Raw genomic sequence first — 13,278 nt, forward strand, 5'->3', positions numbered from 1 at the left:
ATAATATAATAGATTTCTTGTGGTATCACTATTTCCCCATGATTTTTTTCAGTCTCTTCCGATATGTTTTTTTTTTCTTCCTGTTTTGCTTCTTAAATGTTTTTTTTTTAGTAATGAGTGCTCAGCTCAATAATTCAATATTCTTGGATGCTTCTTATTTAGTCCAACTAGGCAGATTTTAAAAGCTAAGTATCACCGGTACATGCTCTTCTGTTATGATGGTCTCTTCTGTTAATGATATGCAAATGTGTCACGCATTCAGATCAGGTGTTATCAGAGTTGTAACTTATAACTTCATCACGAGAACAGGGAGAGAAGGGCGTTCCGCGTTCATCAGTTTCTCAACATCCATATTTGGGCAAACGCACGTCCAGATATTTGGAAAAAAAATCCTATCAGATCTAGAACGTGTCTTCTCCTTTCCATTCCACACCGCCACACGACAGCCTGAGAAAATACTCCCTCCATCCTAAAATATTTGACGCCGTTGACTTTTTAAAAAATGTTTGACCGTTCGTTTTATTAAAAAAATTAAGTAATTATTAATTCTTTTCCTATCATTTGATTTATTTTTAAATATACTTTTATGTATACATATAATTATACACATTTGATAGAAGTTTTTAAATAAGACGAACGATCAAACATGTTTAAAAAAATTATATGCATGGGCCGAATGGGACGAGGCGGAGGTCAACAACGGAGGAGAGGCCGTCCGGCAGATACAGGAGGGGTACATCCAAATCTTCAAGCAATCGTGGACTTTCCCCACCGTGCTCGTCGTCCGTCTCCTGGATAGTGGTAACCTCATCCTGTTCCTGCGACGTCGCCGCCGTAGTAGCTCGTCGACCAACGTCTCCGTCTCCGTCTCCAGCGGCGACATACGACCACCCGACGGACACCCTCCTCCCCGGCGCGACGATCGGCCTCAACAAGGTCACCGGCCAGAGCCGCCGTCTAGTCTCGAGGAGGAGCAAGGCCGACCAAGCTCGGCGCGTCTACTCCATGGAGCTAGGCCGCGACGGCGTCGTCCGGATGCTCTGGAACTCGTCCGTCCCGTACTGGTCCAGCGGCGGGTACTTCAGCTCGGTGCCGGAGATGACAGGGCACCTACGCTTCAGCTTCACGTTCGTCGACGATGGCCGGGAGATGTCCTTCGCGTACCACGCGCTGGACGCGTCGGCGACGACCACCGTGTACAGTACAGCTTCGTCGATGTGTCCGGGCAGAGGAAGGTGCTCGCCTGGCACGAGGCCAAGCAGGACTGGGTCACGGTGTTCACCCATCCCAACGCGCAGCGCGAGGTGCACGCGGTGTGTGGCGCCTTGGGAAACTGTTTTAAGGGGACGTACACCCATTTATTGTATATTATCTAAACTAGGAAGGTAGCCCACGCATATACGTGGACATTTTGTTTAATGTGTTTAAGATTTTATTACAAATGTTTCTATGTAGGTGATTTTTTATTGAAGTATCCTTTCTACTCTATTCGAATTAATTTGGGATTGTTTGGAATGTTGGTCATGATTTTCTTCTAATTACCCTTGCAACACAAAAAATTGTAAACTAAAATTGTGTGAAAGCATGCAGTTTTGAATTTATGAGAAAATATTGTGTGTCTCCACCATGAAGCTGGGTTTCTATGAAACTATATATATATATATATATATATATATATATATTGTACTATGTGTATTTCTAAACTTTAAGTGATAATTGCTTTTAAACTATCTATATCTTTGTGAATCTGAGGATAAATAAAAATTAAGATTTTCTATTAAACATATAGCTAATAGAACTATGCCATCTAATTAAAGATATATTTATATTCCATCACATAAATCCGAGAAAGTTAAATTTTGTTTCAAAATATAAGGGATTTTAGAGTAGTACTTCTTGTACTATCCAAACAATATCGATATTATTGTTTACCCAATATTATCCTAACCACATTTCCACATTCTACGTACCTTTTAATTAATAAGGGGTATCATAGTCTTTTTCTTCCTCGTTAGCTATAACCCTAAATACCTTACAATGGTTCACTACTACCTATGAAATACATCTTGATGTTTTTTCCAATTTGTTAACACACTTGAAAGATTGTTTTCAATCTAACTGCTTATCTATAATGTGAATCAACATAAATAATCCGATAGATACGAATAACATGACCACTTGACTAATGATAAATTACACGTATAATGTTGTTCCTTCATAAGGAAACTTTTCAAGAATTTCTCTAATTGATTATATGTTTTAATAGACCAATAAATACATAGGTTATATGCCACATATATTAGCCACGTTTTTTTAATTATATGTAATGTGTATATTATTGATGTTCTTTAATTTATGTGTTTTCATATTGTTGTATACATATATTTTTTCAATCTAAAGAAAAGTCATGAGGATGTAGTTTTTATTTCGTTCCATGAGATTATACACCTAATTTAGTTATTATTTTTGTTTATGAACTGATATACGATGATATTTCATATAATCTATATTGTCAGTTGCCATTCTCCTTTACTTCTTGATAGCATAGGTGTTCATCGGATCTCGGATAGTCATTTTGATACACAGAAACCTCGTTAATATACTTGACTCAATGATCAATGAACAATGATTTGTATGTAGAATTGATAAATGGGTTTGACTGTCATACAAAATTGGTACGCAAGGTAAGCTATATGGATCGAGTATGCTAGATGTTATATTCTTTATACCAAGATTAGAAAGATTGAAGAGAAAAATACTGACATATATCGATAAAGTTTTCAAGAAAAAATTTGATCATTTCTTTTTATAATGTATTCAATTTAATTATTAAAGATATAATCATGTCAAAATATTTGTCATGACATATTAATTAATATTGTTTGGACATATTGATATTTTAGAATAATGGCAATATTTTTTTAATGCTAATCACAATTAAAATATTTTATTTTGTGATATCGTAGATTGCTTTGAATATTAAACATAAATAATGTCAAAATAATTTCATGGTAGATTTAATTAACATTATTTTGTTTCATAAAAAGATAACATTATAATGGAGGTATTTTTTGGGAGGGCTTATTACAATTAAATTATTTTATTTTGTGATGTTACAGTTTTTTAGATAATGGGATATAATCCCGGCCTTCGCTCAAAGAGTTACAATCAATGTGTGATACTACAGTTATATTTTAATTATCTTTTTAAGTGATATATGATGATATGATCTTTATCATCCATTTTATTTGTAGACCTTTTTATCGTTGGGATGGCATAGCAAAAGGTCATGATATATTTTTTTTATGTTACTCGCAATTTAAGTTTTTTTATTTTTGTCATCGTAGATGTAATTTATTTAACGGATACAGTAATATGGAAGAAAAAAAGATTTATGTGTAACTAAAAGTCATGACTACATTTTTTTTGGTAAATTATAATTATTTAAAATTTATTAATTTTAAAATTTTAATAATTAAAGAAAAGAAAGAAGGGGATAATAGATAGGCGGGGAGGGAGGAGGAACGTACGCCCTGACCATGATGCAATCAGATCATATTGCTGCATCAATCTTTTTAGGAGATTTTGTGACATTGAAATGTTATAATTGTGATGTTTCAGGAACACAGCGATTTGGCGAGGGAGGCAGTGAGGAAGTCGCTGGTGCTCCTGAAGAACGGCAAGACTGCAAGCGACAAGCCGATGTTGCCGCTGACCGCTGTCCAAGAAGGCACCCAAGATCCTCGTTGCCGGCAGCCACGCCGACAACCTGGGTTACCAGTGCGGCTGCTGGACGATCGAGTGGCAGGGCGACACCGGCCGCATCACCGTCGGCACGAACATCCTCGATCGACGCGGTGAAGGCGGCGGTGGTACGTACATATTGCATATGGTGGGCCGGTGCGGCAAGAGAAGAGGAGGTGGCCGGGTCATGGTTTTTTTTTCTTTTAAAAGTAAATCTAATACTCACTCTGTTTCACAATGTAAGTCATTTTAGCATCATCAATATGAATATGGGAAACACTAGAATGACTTACATTGTAAAACAGAGGAAGTAGTTAGAAATAATCGGTCCACCAGTTTATTAGATTGCCATGTGGCGACTTAGAAGCGTTCGTAGGAGTTCTACGTGGCGGCTTGAGTGTGTTTGTAGGAAGTTTAATGGACTTTTAGTATGTAATAATAATAGAATAGATAGATATATAGCTATGAAAATTTTTTAAAAAAATATTAACAAGATAGATCAATATGTAATATATCACTACACAAACATATAAGTTAAAATTCAACTTCTACAAATTATAACAAAAATAACAAACAAAACTCAAATTATTATATGTATATTTACAGTTAAATTTGTTATTTTTATTACAACTTATAGAAGTTAAATTTGAACTTGTATGTTTGTGGAGTGATATGTTATATATTGATCTATCTTATCAATTTTTTTAAAAATTTTTAACTATTTAGTTGACATGCAATAAACGGGTGGACGTCCACTCGAGCTATTAGAAACCATCTCCGCGGCGCCTTCGCCGTCTGCGACGACGACACCCTGTCCTGCAGCTGCATCAAGGGTTTCACATCATCAACCGGCAGCAGTTGGGACCAGTAGTAGATGACAGGATTAATATCGGTGGATGCACAAGGAACACTCCATTGGAACATTGTAGCGGAAACAGAAGCAGCAGCAGCACAGCGAGTTCGACAGATAAATTCTATGCCATGACAGGCACCACGCAGCCCTTCGATCCTCGCAAGATTACGGATGCCGCAAGCGAAGGCGAATGCGAGCAGGCTTATCTGAGTTACTGCTCCTGCACTGCATACTCCTTCGGTAGTGGTGCTGGTTGCTCTGTGTGGCATGGCGATTTGCTCAACCTGAAACAGGTGTTGAAGGATGGCGCTACTAGCAACGGAGAGATAATCCTTTACATTCGCCTTGCTGCAAAAGAGTTTCAAGCTAGAAGAAATGATGGAGTTACCATTGCAGGTATTATTATTGCTGTGTCTTCTGCATCTCTGGGTATCTTGGCACTCATCGTAATACTGAAGGTGAGGAGGAATAAAAAGAGGTTGCACTGTCGCACAGTAAACAATATTCATGTTGGTGGTGGACTTGTTCCATTTAGATACAGTGAATTGCAGCGTGCAACTAGAAACTTTTCAGACAAGATTGGGGCAGGTGGCTTTGGTGCTGTATTCAAGGGGTCGTTAAATGAGTCCACTGCTATAGCAGTGAAAAGGCTCCGTGGTTCCTGTCACGAGGAGAAACAATTCAGGGCTGAGCTGAGATCAATTGGGATAATCCATCATACTAATTTAGTCAGAATGATTGGTTTCTGTTGCGAGGGCAATAAGAGGTTGCTTGTGTATGAGCACATGCCAAATCTTTCCCTCGATGTTCATTTGTTCCATAACAATGCTTCAACTCTGAACTGGAACACCAGATACCAGATAGCTCTTGGAGTTGCTAGAGGTTTGGCTTACTTGCATGAGAGTTGTCAGGACTACATCATGCACTGTGACATCAAGCCACAAAACATACTTCTCGATAGATCTTTTGTTCATAAGATTGCTGATTTTGGGATGGCAAAGCTTTTAAAAAGGGATTACAGTCGGGTTATGACCACAACAAGAGAAACTATTGAATATCTTGCGCCTGAATGGATCAGTGGAGTAGCCATATTACATCGAAAATTGATGTATATAGCTATGGCATGGTACTGCTAGAAATCATTTCTGGAAGGATGAATTGCCCCGACATGGAATGCAATAGTGATGATGACGATGTCTGTATATTTTCCTGTGCAAGTCGCACGCAAGCTCCTTGATGGGGATATCATGAGCTTTGTGGATCATAGGCTAAACGGTGATTTCGTCTTTGAGGAGGTTAAAAGAGTTTGCAAGGTTGCTTGCTAGTGCATTCAAGATAAGGAAGTCAATCGGCCAACTATGGGTAAGGTGGTCCAAATTCTTGAGGGCCTCATTGAACTTGACATGCCCCCAATGCCCAAAATGATGGAAGCTATTGGAGGAAGGTGATATCCAACGTGTACCTTGCATTGTAACATATATATATTTTTTAAGAAAGGGAAAAATATGAATTACCCCCTAAACTATAACGGTCGACCGAATTACCCCTCTAAACTCGAAAAACAGATATCGTTCACCCTGAACTATTTATACCGGACGAATGACCCCCCCCCCCCCCAGCACTGTGTTGGGCAGTTTTGACTTGAGTCTGCATACGTGGTCGCCAACGTGACATCTAGTCAGCAAAATAAAAAAAAAAATTCTAGGCCCACATGTCATCTCTTTCCTCACACCAATCCCTCCCCAATCCCATTCCCTCTGCTTCCCTGCTCTCTATCTCTCTTTCTCTGAGTCTATGGCTGGAGAAGGAGGAGACGCTGGCCGGCGGTGGAGGCGGATCGACGCGTGGAGCTCCTCCTCGTAGTCCTCTTCAGCCTCGTTGGCATCCCCTCCAACATCGTCGGAGGGAGTATATTTTAGTTGGCACTGCTTTGGCTGAGTGTGGCGGCAAAGGTGGCCATGACCTCCACAGTGACCACCACCGTCTCCAGCGACACCACCTCGCCGACATTGTCGGATGCGACAGCGCATGCTCCACCTTGTTTGTCAAAGCGTTGTCCAGCCCCACCGAGACGCCTCCTTCCCCGGCGACGAAGGTGCGGCGGCGCAGGCGACCATGTGCGGAACGAGGAGTGGGAGCGGCTCCAGCGGTGCACGGACCGACACCAGAGGCAGCCGATGCACTCGTCCCCCACCCCCATCTCCTACTGTGGCGATGTCCTCCACCGTTGAGCTATTCCACAACGGCCAGATCCATCCAATGCGGCTCCCGCCGCTCGGCGACGTCGGCGGCGGCGGCAAGCCTCCGCCGGAGCATGAGGCGAGGATGGGGGACGAGCGCGGCGGCCGTCTCCGGTGCTGGTCCATGCACCGCTTGAGCCGCTCCACTCCCTGTTCTGCACATGACCTCCTCCACTACCGCACCTTCGCCTTCGATCGCGCCACCCTCACAGCCGGTCACGCCGACCTCGCCGCCGGTCGCTCCAACCTTGCCGCTAGTTGCTCCGCTCTCGCCTCCGGCTCCATTCGGGCGTGCTCGCACTCCTCTATGGAGAGCATGTGCGTGGATTGGCCACCGCTGCTGCGTTCTTGAGGGGAGGGAGAAGAGTGAGAGAGGAGGGTGGAGATTCTGACTAGTGGGTCCTAGCGATTTTTTAATAAAATAATTTGTTGATTGAACTGCCACGTGTGCTATTTGAACCCTAAACTGCTCGCAACAGTGCTTAGGGGGTTTTTTTTTTGTCCGGTATTGAAAATTCAGGGTGAGCGATATTTGGTTTTCGATTTTAGGGGCGGTAATTCGGTCGACCGCTATAGTTTGGGAGGGGGGTGATTCATACTTTTTTCCTTTAAGAAAATATGTAACTGGCTAGTCCCTTTTTCCTTCTGTGCTAGCAAATCATGTCCACCATGTGAAGTGAGCATAGTTCAACTAGGTTTCTTGTGGTGGAACCGGCCTACTCGGGATTAAAGTTCTAGATTTGACATGAGTGCTCGCATTTACGACTAATTAATGTTTCACTGATAACAAGGTGTCTATGGCGACTTCATCAATCTCTAGATGTATCGGCTCAGCCTTTCAGCTGTGCTCGTAGAATAGGGTATACATATGTGCGTTTATAGCTGTAAGTGTACTCAAGTTATGAGCATCTGTGTTTATATTGTGTTTCTCGAAAAAAAATCGTGTACACATTACCTGTGAGGATCTTTGTAATGATTTTTTTTTTTATCTTTTGTGATGATTTATTTGTGTACAACATGATTTGTTCTATTTTCCATTCATTCACTCGTTCATTCATGGGACGGGAGCGGGGCACCTCTCCCCTTCAGCTTTGGTTCTGCCGCATGGGTCACTCGGCCCAAAATCTCCGGGAGATCAACGAGTGGCGGAATAAGTTCACTTCATGACCCTTAAGAGTGATCGAAATCTAATCCGTGACCCTAAACAAAAAAACCGGATATCTCGACCCTCAGACTTAAAACCGGTGCAATTTGACTCCCTCGGTGGTTTTGGAGGGCGGTTTTGCTGACGTGGCGCCTACGTGGCAATATTGACCGAGCCTTTGATCCACGTGGCACTTACATGGCATTAAAATTAAAAATTTTACGTGGGACCCGTTTGTCATCCACACACAGGAAAAAAATGTGGGGCCCACTAACTGTGGAACCCACATGTCAGTCCTCCTTCCTCCTCCCTCCCTCCCTTCTCTCTCTTTCTCTCCCCTTCTTCCCCTTCGGCCGCCAGCGGGGCATGGGCCGCGGTGTGGCACCGCCTGGCGGGAGCTGAAGCAGTCCCTGCAGTGGAGGAGTCGACGATGGGTCGATGGTGAGGCCAGCGCTCGGCGAGATGGGGTCGACGTCTGTTCTCCGCACTAGCCGGCGACAAGGGTGCTGATCGGTGCCAGCGTCACCGTGGCCTTCTTGCTCCTGCTCGCCTTCTTCTTCATCATCTTGCCGCGCGGCGGCACGCCGCCGGAGGTGGTATCGTCGTCCAAGGAGGGCGGGATCCGGGGGCGTCGCGATGGCGGCGGCGTATTCCAGGTTGAGAGCTATGGGGGAGAGGTGCGAGCACGTCGCCGAGGAGGATGGCCATGATCGCCGGCGATTCCCGCGTGGCTACGTCGACTACCTGTACCTGTTCGACTGCGTGTTCGGTGAGGAGCGGCGGGTTCTTGGCTACGGCGTGATGGCGGCGTGGCTCGCCGTGTTGTTCTACCTGCTCGGTGACACGGCGGCGGTGTACTTCTGCTCCTGCCTCGAGGGCCTCTCGTGGCTGCTCCGCCTCTCCTGGCGATCACCGGCGTGACGCTCCTGTCGCTCGGGAACGGCGCGCCGGACGCGCTCTCCACCATCGCGTCGTCGCCTACAGCGGGGGAGAGGGGGAGACCACCGCCGTGGGGCTCAATGGCGTGCTGGGGAGCGCGATGCTCGTGTCCTCTGCCGTGCTCAGCATCATCGGCGTCCACCTCGGTGCGCGCGGGGTCACCATTGACAAAGTGAACTTCTACCGCGACGCGTCTTTCCTCCTCGTCTCCCTCGCCGCCGTGGCCGTCGTCCTCGCCGCCGGCGAGGTGACAATCTGGGGCGCCCTCGCCTTCACCTCCCTCTACATCGTCGCTGTCGCCTTCACCCACGGCCGCTCCCCAAGCAAAGGCCACGACGCGGCGGACCACACGGCGGACGCCTTCTCCGAGCTCTGCAACGTAGCAGAGACGAAGTTCTACGGCGACCAAAGAACCACTCCCCGAAACCACCCCGCCGGTTGATTTCCTCCACGTGGTTGCCGGTGGAGAGGGAGTCAACGCATGTCAGGAAACTTGCAATTCGCTCACAACTCACACGCTCAACCTCACTGAATCTTTGAAACTCTGAAGATTGTAAGACTGTGAACAGTAAACTGAAAAAACCGAAGAACAGAGTTCTGAACAGAGTGGTTTTTTGAGTCACCGCAGCTTCTCTGTTTTCTTCTCTATTTATTCATCTCCATCAGCAGTTCGTTACATGCATAACTGGAAAGAACAAGCCAGACTTCAGCCAGCCACTACATGCATGCAAAACAGAAATTAAAAAGCTCAAGATTGCAAAAGGGAGTAACTATATTTATGGCGCCATATGACGCCATAGTTTTCACCAAAAAATAATCGGCGTGTATTTATATTGTAAGTCCCTAAATTACATATGTAAGTTTAGTGTACTTATAATGTAAGTTTTAAAAATTACATATGTAAGTCCCAAAATTACATAATAATTACATATGTAAGTGATGTATAAGTGGGATGTAAGTGGGGTATAAATTTAAATTTTACATTGGAAAAGTTATAAAACAAAAGCGTATGCAGCCCTTACTTTATAGGAGATGATCAGGAGGAAATCGAACGGTCGTGAACAGGCACAGCCGAAGACATGTAGTCTCGCGTGGAGCAATCAGACGGACATTAAAGCCGACTGAGATCAGCCCAAAAAGATGTCGACATCTTTTTAGCAAGTCCGTTGCAAAATATCGATCAGCGCACGCGGCATCATCGCCGATGAACCCGACGCAAGCCAGCTTCCTCTTCTGTCGTCACCATCGTCCCACTCCCGTTACCACTCCCTCCCCACCGCCGACTGCCTCCAGTCGGGACTATCCAAGAAGAGCCGTGGCTGAGCGGGGACGAGGAGCCTCGCCCTCCTCGTCGGTGCTGAACGGCGCGAGTGGACGAAGCGGCAGCCGGACATGTCCCCCGACGCCGATGCAGTTGATGGAGATGTGGTCCAGCGACTCGTGAGCCGTCGGAGACCGTGCCGGTAACCGCGAGGGCAAGGATGACGAGCAGCATATTGGGCCGCCGCCGCCGTTCCCCTCGTCCTCCCACTATCGCGAGCCTCCGCGGCCGAGCCGCCGCCGTCCTAGCCGTCGACCGCGCTGCGCCCCGATGCCGCCAGCCGCCGCTGCTCACCCCGTCCTCCCGCCACTGGTGGCAATGAAGAAAGAGAGAACGTAGGAGAGGAGTCACTGACAGGTGGGCCCCACTTTATTTTTTTAATTTATTTGATGACTAGGATGCCACGTAGGCGCCACATCAGCGAAACCGCCCTCCAAAACCACCGAAGGAGTTAAATTGCACCGGTTTTAAGAGTTGAGGGGTCGAGATATCCGGTTTTGTGGAGGTTACGGATTAGATTTCGATCACTTTTGAGGGTCACAAAGTGAACTTATTCCACGAGGGGCCGCGCAGGCCTGCAGCAGCTCGGAGTATTGTGTCCGAGCCCACGTAAAGTGGAAGCCCGCGCTTGGGAGCCCAGAAGTAGATCACTGAAGATTTCGTGCCACTGCCTTTCTGGTCACTGTATTGGCAACCTGGCTGAATAGTTCGTTCATACTCTCTATGGTCATATAGATATTTAAAGTCTCTGATGGAATTTGACCAAACTTTTAAAATTTTTTGAGTATCAATTTTGTATTTTAGTACGTTTGTAAATTTCGTATACGATATGAGCAGTACTTTTAAATGAAAACCTACGCATATTTTCTTTCTTATTTTAAACTAGGCATTGACTTGGTCAGATATTTGAAGCTTTAGCAATCAAATTTGATCAAATCTTGTCAAATATTTATGATCGGAGTATGCAAAGGGTGTTCTAGATCCGTACTACTAGTAGGATAGAAGGCATCATGCCTCGGGGATATTTCAGGGTGGCATCGTACTTTTTGGTAAAGTCTGAAGATCTTGCATCACAATTGGACATGTTTTCTGCTCAGTTAATTCGACGGATGTGCTTGACTTAAACACCACGCACAATAAAAAAAAGGGACAGGAGGATTTTGTTCGATCTGATTCCATTCACACCACTTTCTAATTCCGTTACCCTTTGCATTTCCACTCTCCAACCAAACGCCTCCAATAGTCATCTCTAATAAGATCTTTTGTTATGCTTTGCAAAACATCCAAGGCATGGAGACTTTGTGTGGAATTACAGTGGCTTGACTGGGAAAATGACCCTGGGGATAGTGATGCAAAGATCGTGATGGTCTAGACAAAAATAAAAATCAACATGCACAAGTTACCACAGAATCTAGAACTGATCTTCAGCGTTATTGCAAGCTAGCAGTGCTGTAGCGGCAACGGCACGAACGAGAACCTGGTGTGAAATCTATCTTGGGTGTGTTTGGTTTACGATCAAGGCTGGATGGGATATGGCACCTGGTGTGAAATCTATCTTGGGTGTGTTTGGTTTACGATCAAGGCTGGATGGGATATGGCGGTCCATATTTTGTTAGATATGACGATCCAATTTTTTTGGTTGGGTGAATATGGTGATACAGTTTTTTGTTTGGTTATAGAGATAAAGGTGGATTTGGCGATTCAATTTTTTGTTTGGTTGGAGGGAGTAGGGTGGATGAGCAGGTGTAGTCACCTCTCACTTTGAGAGGTGAGTATACCCCATCAAATTCATATATACCACAAATCACAAATTCCCAAACAAATCACAAATTATATATATATATACTACAAATACACATATAGAGAAAAAAAAGAAAATGAGAAAAAAGAAAAAGAAAAAAAATGCCTCGCATCCGCCGCCGCGGCTCTGCTTCTCCGACGCCGCAGACCTCGCCCCTCCTCGCCGCCGCCGCCGACCTCGCCTTCCGCCGCCGCCGCCGACCTCGTCCCTCCCTCCTGCTGCCGCCGACCTCGACCCTCCCCGCCGCCGCCGCGACCTCGCCTTCCGCCGCCTCCGCCCGCATCTCGCGCCGCCGCCGACCTCGCCCATCCCCGCCGCCGCGCTGACCTCGCCTTCCGCCGCCGCAGCCGCCGCCGACCTCGACCCTCCCCACCGCCGCTGCAACCTCCCCTTCCGCCGCCTCCGCCCGCATCTCGCGCCGCCGCTGACCTCGCCCCTCCCCGCCGCAGCTGCCGCCGACCTCGCCTTCCGCCGCCGCAACCGCCACCGACCTCGGCCCTCCCCGCCGCCGCTGCAACCTCCCCTTCCGCCACCTCCGCCCGCATCTCGCGCCGCCGCCGACCTCGCTTATCCCCGCCTTCCGCCGCCGCAGCCGCCGCCGCCGACCTCGCCTTCCGTCGCCGTGCTCTCGCCTCTTGACCTGTGGCTGTCGCTGACGCGCGGTGAAGCGACCCGACCTCGGGCGCTCGCCCTGCTCGCCCGGCCGCTCGGGCGGTTGCATCCGGGCAAATCGCCCGGATACCCCCATCCGGCATCTACGAGCTATATTCCTCTTTGGGCCGCCCAATCCCACTTCCACCCACCAACCAAACAGGCAAAAAAAAAAAAAAAAAAAATGGGCCGCCATCTCCCATTCACCCAAAACCTCCCAACCAAACACACCCCTTACTACTCCCTCCGTCCAAAAAAAAATTCATTCCTAACATCCTGAGGTGGAATTAGTAGAGAGTTTGAATGACTAAAAAACCCTTAATTATTGAAAAAAATAGTAAGAGTGATAGATAGGTAAAGGGTATTAAAGGGATAAAATTTCTCGTTTTGCGTGTTGAGAGTAGGTAGAATGGTAGAAGTTGGTTTTTTATGAGAAAAAAAATCAAACTCTAAAAGTAAAGTTTTTTTTGGACGGGGAAAGTAAAACGATCAGTCTGTTTTCAGTTTCCACGGCATGCGGTCAGGTCCAGCGTTTCCCAAACCGCAGAGGACGGGGTTACCGCGCCCCGGCGATAAGCACGGTTA

At 46.1% G+C, this 13,278-nt stretch overlaps 1 pseudogene; it reads left to right on the forward strand.

Annotated features, from left to right (window-relative positions):
* Positions 1 to 674: 674 nt before the first annotated feature.
* On the forward strand, positions 675 to 6,045 carry LOC127753161 (G-type lectin S-receptor-like serine/threonine-protein kinase At2g19130; annotated as a pseudogene).
* The last annotated feature ends 7,233 nt before the right edge of the window (positions 6,046 to 13,278 follow it).

Source organism: Oryza glaberrima, chromosome 1 (genome assembly GCF_000147395.1).
Source record: "Oryza glaberrima chromosome 1, OglaRS2, whole genome shotgun sequence".
In the NCBI taxonomy this organism is placed as follows: Eukaryota; Viridiplantae; Streptophyta; class Magnoliopsida; order Poales; family Poaceae; genus Oryza; species Oryza glaberrima.